The sequence below is a fragment of the Festucalex cinctus genome, chromosome 18, assembly GCF_051991245.1.
Source record: "Festucalex cinctus isolate MCC-2025b chromosome 18, RoL_Fcin_1.0, whole genome shotgun sequence".
Lineage (NCBI taxonomy): Eukaryota > Metazoa > Chordata > Actinopteri > Syngnathiformes > Syngnathidae > Festucalex > Festucalex cinctus.
The window spans coordinates 24299569-24305568 of record NC_135428.1 but is presented as its reverse complement, the minus strand read 5'-3'; the positions used below and the strand labels follow the sequence as shown (position 1 = coordinate 24305568).

Genomic DNA, 6000 nt, shown 5'->3' with positions numbered 1-6000 from the left:
GCGGCCCACACACGGCAAGACGTTCCGGTTCAACATGAATGGGCCGACATGGCCCAGTGTATTTTTAACAACAGAAAAAGGCTGTGGCTCACTTCTGGTCCACATGCTGTCTTACTTTAGGTATAATAAATTGGCCCACCTCTGGCCCACACACGACATACCGATATTAACTGAAAACTCATACACTATAAACCGATCAATTTAAGATGTGCTGCTGGCCCAAACCTGGCCCATGCACTGCATGAAAGATTGTGTTGTCATGGAGATCTTGTGTCCCATCCACACTCTAAAAAGAGAATCGTATAACCAATTAAAGATTACAAATTGAACTGTTGACCAAATAAAAAAAAATGCTTCAATTGGTAACACATGACTGAATGAATTAGTCCAAAGTGAATATATATATTCATTAAGTTCATTAAACTTAATACTTTGGATTAGAGTCATTTTTTAGATTAATATATTTAATTTAATGAACTCATAACTAATTAAACTCAATATTCACTTTGGACTAACTTCAATTGAGTGTTACCAGTTGAAGCAATTTTTTAAGTTGGTCAACAATTCAATTTGTAATTTTAATTTGTTCAACAATTCTGTTTTAAGAGTGCAGTCTTTTTTTTTTTAGCATTTCTCAAATACTGAAACATGACACTCCAGATTGCTGTTAAAAATTTAGATAAAACCGTCTTCTTCTTGTTGCAGTTGTTTAATGGATTTAAAAGTGCTAAAATGGCAAGTGGTCCCTTGCTTTGATATTAACAAAATTGAGTAGTATTTTTCAGCATTTCAGAAACACCAGTGAAAAATGAAGTAATACATATAGTAAACACTAGTTAGTGCAACACAAGACCTGATATCTGTGTATGTACATGAATGTTTCTGTGACGATTAAAAATATACAAGTACATGAATACACCAAAAGTGACCAAAGGTGATCAATTTATTACTAAACACAGCAACAGGAGCTAATTTATTACTTAAAATGTCCACAACAACAAGTTACTGTTCAACAATGCAACAAAACATGCTAATTTACAGAAAACCCCCAATTTAACTGTCACTCAATCTGAGTCGCCGTTTTCTTCCCCCTTCTCTGTCTGCTGCGAGCTGCAACCATCTCTTCATATGGCTCTCTATTTCGTGTTGTGAGGCTGTTGTTGTGAGGGGGCTCTTTCTGACAGCAGCTGAAATAGACACCCGTTTAATAAAGAAACATTTTGTTAGTACAATGCAAATACAATGTGGCAAAATTATATGACCCTATATGAAATTTAAACAGATTAAAAAAACTGAATATTTACCAATTAGGAAAGCCTTTAATTGCAGAGATGCCATTGATGTTTTCCCATTTACTCCTCTCCAATTCGTCTCCTTTGTGTTATGTTTTGACTATCTTGTTGAGTTTGTTTTCTGTTGAAGTTGCCATGGTGCCAGAAGGGCGGTGTCTACCACGGCGCACCTGCTGTCACTTTATAATCAGCAGGGGTTTAAAAGCCGAGTGTCGGCAGACAGGAGACGTCGGGCTATTCTGCATTGCTCCCTTGCTTGCTGCCAACGCGACCACTCGTTCCTCGCCTTGCTACGGTTTGTTTTTATGACGCATTCTCCGGTCCGCAGCGGTTTTGTCCACGCGCGCGTCCTTAGTTACTCTTCGGCTCTTTTTAGTTATTTGTAGACGCATAGTAATTTTCCTCCTTTGTTCTCTCGCTCGCGGCGGTTTGTTCCTTCTGCGCACTCTCGGTTGTTAGGTACTCATACTGTATAGTTTTATTATTTTGCTACTTTGTACGTTGTTACTTCCTTGGAACTTTTTCCATGCGCCCTTTGTTTAATTAAAGTATTGTTGTTTGTCTCGGATTAGCTGCTCTGGGATCCTTATTCGCACGCACACACACACGCACGCACGCACGCACACACATATCCTTAACACTTTGCCAGGCTGGCTGAGATCGTCTGCTTCATTAAACGCCACACTGCGTCTTTCACATCACATCCCCGATAAGACTCAAGTAGTTTCGTGAATGTGGCCCCACCCAGTGTATATACGTGTGTGCGTGTGGTGCATTAAAATTGTGAGCAGGTGAGTCGGAGCAGAGGGAAAAAAATTTCCCCAGGGACACAGTTGGGGCAGGGACACAGATGGGGGGACCACAGCGCTCCCAGTCTACCCCCCCCCCCCCCGATGGCTCCCCACCCCAACTCACCCCTCCCCTTGGACATAAAGTGCATTAAAATTGGAGGGGAGTTTGTCATGTTTTGGTTCTGTTTAGGGTGGGTTTTGCTTTGTTTTTGTTGGGTTTTGAGTTGGTCACGTTTATGTTCTGATTTCCTTGTCTTCCCTAGTCTCGTTAAGCCTCACCGATGTCCACCTGTGTTTGCCTGCCCTTCCTCATGTGCCAACCAATCAACAACCCCTTCCACTTGTGTCTTGCCCAGCTGTGTCTCGTCGTGTGTAATTAGTGTGTGTACTTAGGATTCGGTTTTCGTTTCAGTGTTTGTCGGTTCATTATTCTTGTTTCCCCACGTCCATGCTGCCATAGTTTAGTCTGCTCCTGTATAGTTTTTCCCTTTGGTATTTTTGTTATTCTTTGTCACCAAGGCCTTTTTGCAACTTTAGTTTTTGTTGGATTAAATTTACTCTTTTTTTTTTTTTCGCACCTCTGCCTCCCTGACTCGTCCCCCTCCTGCATTTGGGTCCACCACCACACTTCCGAGTTCCTGACAGAATGAACCGACCACGAAAGGACCCAGCAGGGAGCAGCCGGAGCCGACCGGCACGACGTCGGCCAGCTCCCAGACGCCATCAGCCTGTTGACCAACCCCGTTCCCTCTGTGTAGGTTCAGCTTTCTTTTCTGGTTCTTGTGTCTCCGTGTCCTCCTCACCCGTTAAAGCATATTCACCCAGTTCACCACCTTGTGATTCCCTTTACAGTTATTTAAGTGATTCTGATTTCGAGCTCACAGACACCGAGTAAACCTATTCTGATTTGGACACCAGATTTTGTTCACCAAGTAGTTCCCCCAGTGCACTTCCTTATGACACAATTTTGTCACCCCACGTTTTTGTAGCCCACGTTCCCGAGTTTGATTTTGATTCAGATTTAGAGGATGAATGTGAAGTGAGTGAGCACACTGATTTTGGTTGGAGTGCGAGTGATAGCTTTTATAGTTTTTTGTTTTCACGTTCCCCGTCACGTCAAGTAGCACCTGTTTCCGCGTCACCTGGTTCCCCGTTGTCTCAGGCACCCCGGTCAAAGTCATTCACACCCCTTCCTAGTCGCGATTCGTCTGGTTATGCACCCCTTAACTTAGTCCCTAGCCTAGTGTGTCTCGAGTTCCCCGGTCCCTTGGTCAACAGGCTGGTGTGACGACATCCCCAGCTCCCCGCAAACAAAGGAGGAGGCAGAGGCGACCCAAGCCGCGGCCTGCGCCGCTGCCGCCGCAGCCCCTTGCCGCTTCGCCTGCGCCGCTGCCGCCGCAGCCCCTGGCCGCTTCACCTGTGCCGCTGCCGCCGCAGCCCCTGGCCGCTTCGCCCGTGCCGCTGCCGCCGCAGCCCCTGGCCGCTTCGCCCGTGCCGCTGCCGCCGCAGCCCCTGGCCGCTGCGCCGCCGCAGCCCCTGGCCGCTTCGCCTGCGCCGCCGCAGGCCCTGGCCGCTTCGCCTGCGCCGCTGCCGCCGCAGCCCCTGGCCGCTTCGCCTGTGCCGCTGCCGCCGCAGCCCCTGGCCGCTTCGCCTGCGCCGCTGCCGCCGCAGCCCCTGGCCGCTTCGCCTGCGCCGCTGCCGCCGCAGCCCCTGGCCGCTGCGCCGCTGCCGCCGCAGCCCCTGGCCGCTTCGCCTGTGCCGCTGCCGCCGCAGCCCCTGGCCGCTTCGCCTGGGCCGCAACCTCCTGCTCCTCGACCGGCGGCGCCCGGCCAGGGGCTGCGGCGGCAGCGGCACAGGCGAAGCGGCCAGGGGCTGCGGCGGCAGCGGCACAGGCGAAGCGGCCAGGGGCTGCGGCGGCAGCGGCGCAGGCGAAGCGGCCAGGGGCTGCGGCGGCAGCGGCGCAGGCGAAGCGGCCAGGGGCTGCGGCGGCAGCGGCGCAGGCGAAGCGGCCAGGGGCTGCGGCGGCAGCGGCGCAGGCGAAGCGGCCAGGGGCTGCGGCGGCAGCGGCGCAGGCGAAGCGGCCAGGGGCTGCGGCGGCGCAGGCGAAGCGGCCAGGGGCTGCGGCGGCGCAGGCGAAGCGGCCAGGGGCTGCGGCGGCGCAGGCGCAGCGGCCAGGGGCTGCGGCGGCAGCGGCGCAGGCGCAGCGGCCAGGGGCTGCGGCGGCAGCGGCACGGGCGAAGCGGCCAGGGGCTGCGGCGGCAGCGGCACGGGCGAAGCGGCCAGGGGCTGCGGCGGCAGCGGCACAGGTGAAGCGGCCAGGGGCTGCGGCGGCAGCGGCGCAGGCGAAGCGGCAAGGGGCTGCGGCGGCAGCGGCGCAGGCCGCGGCTTGGGTCGCCTCTGCCTCCTCCTTTGTTTGCGGGGAGCTGGGGATGTCGTCACACCAGCCTGTTGACCAAGGGACCGGGGAACTCGAGACACACTAGGGACTAAGTTAAGGGGTGCATAACCAGACGAATCGCGACTAGGAAGGGGTGTGAATGACTTTGACCGGGGTGCCTGAGACAACGGGGAACCAGGTGACGCGGAAACAGGTGCTACTTGACGTGACGGGGAACGTGAAAACAAAAAACTATAAAAGCTATCACTCGCACTCCAACCAAAATCAGTGTGCTCACTCACTTCACATTCATCCTCTAAATCTGAATCAAAATCAAACTCGGGAACGTGGGCTACAAAAACGTGGGGTGACAAAATTGTGTCATAAGGAAGTGCACTGGGGGAACTACTTGGTGAACAAAATCTGGTGTCCAAATCAGAATAGGTTTACTCGGTGTCTGTGAGCTCGAAATCAGAATCACTTAAATAACTGTAAAGGGAATCACAAGGTGGTGAACTGGGTGAATATGCTTTAACGGGTGAGGAGGACACGGAGACACAAGAACCAGAAAAGAAAGCTGAACCTACACAGAGGGAACGGGGTTGGTCAACAGGCTGATGGCGTCTGGGAGCTGGCCGACGTCGTGCCGGTCGGCTCCGGCTGCTCCCTGCTGGGTCCTTTCGTGGTCGGTTCATTCTGTCAGGAACTCGGAAGTGTGGTGGTGGACCCAAATGCAGGAGGGGGACAAGTCAGGGAGGCAGAGGTGCGAAAAAAAAGAGTAAATTTAATCCAACAAAAACTAAAGTTGCAAACAGGGCTTGGTGACAAAGAATAACAAAAATACCAAAGGGAAAAACTATACAGGAGCAGACTAAACTATGGCAGCATGGACGTGGGGAAACAAGAATAATGAACCGACAAACACTGAAACGAAAACCGAATCCTAAGTACACACACTAATTACACACGACGAGACACAGCTGGGCAAGACACAAGTGGAAGGGGTTGTTGATTGGTTGGCACATGAGGAAGGGCAGGCAAACACAGGTGGACATCGGTGAGGCTTAACGAGACTAGGGAAGACAAGGAAATCAGAACATAAACGTGACCAACTCAAAACTCTGGGCCGCAACCTCCTGCTCCTCGACCGGCGGCGCCCGGCCAGCGGCCGCCTTCGCCTGCACCAGTTCCGGCGGCGCCCGGCCAGCGGCCGCCTTTTCCAGCACCAGTTCCGGCGGCGCCCGGCCAGCGGCCGCCATCGCCTGCACCAGTTCCGGCGGTGCCCGGCCGGCGGCCGACTTCGCCTGCACCAGTTCCGGCGGCGCCCGGCCGGCGGCCGCCTTCGCCTGCACCAGTTCCGGCGGCGCCCGGCCGGCGGCCGCCTTCGCCTGCACCAGTTCCGGCGGCGCCCGGTCAGCGGCCGCCTTCGCATGCACCAGTTCTGGCGGCGCCCGACCAGCGGCCGCCTTCGCCTGCACCATTTCTGGCGGCGCCCGACCAGCGGCCGTCTTCGCCTGCACCAGTTCCGGCGGCGCCCGAC

At 53.7% G+C, this 6000-nt stretch overlaps 1 long non-coding RNA gene across 1 annotated transcript; it reads right to left on the bottom strand.

Moving 5' to 3' along the window:
• Positions 1-914: 914 nt before the first annotated feature.
• LOC144006424 (uncharacterized) lies at positions 915-2129 on the bottom strand. Its single transcript, XR_013279821.1, has 2 exons — positions 1305-2129; positions 915-1187 (listed from the first exon to the last, which is right to left on the bottom strand). It is a non-coding gene; the product is annotated as an uncharacterized LOC144006424 (long non-coding RNA).
• Between the last annotated feature and the right edge of the window lie 3871 nt (positions 2130-6000).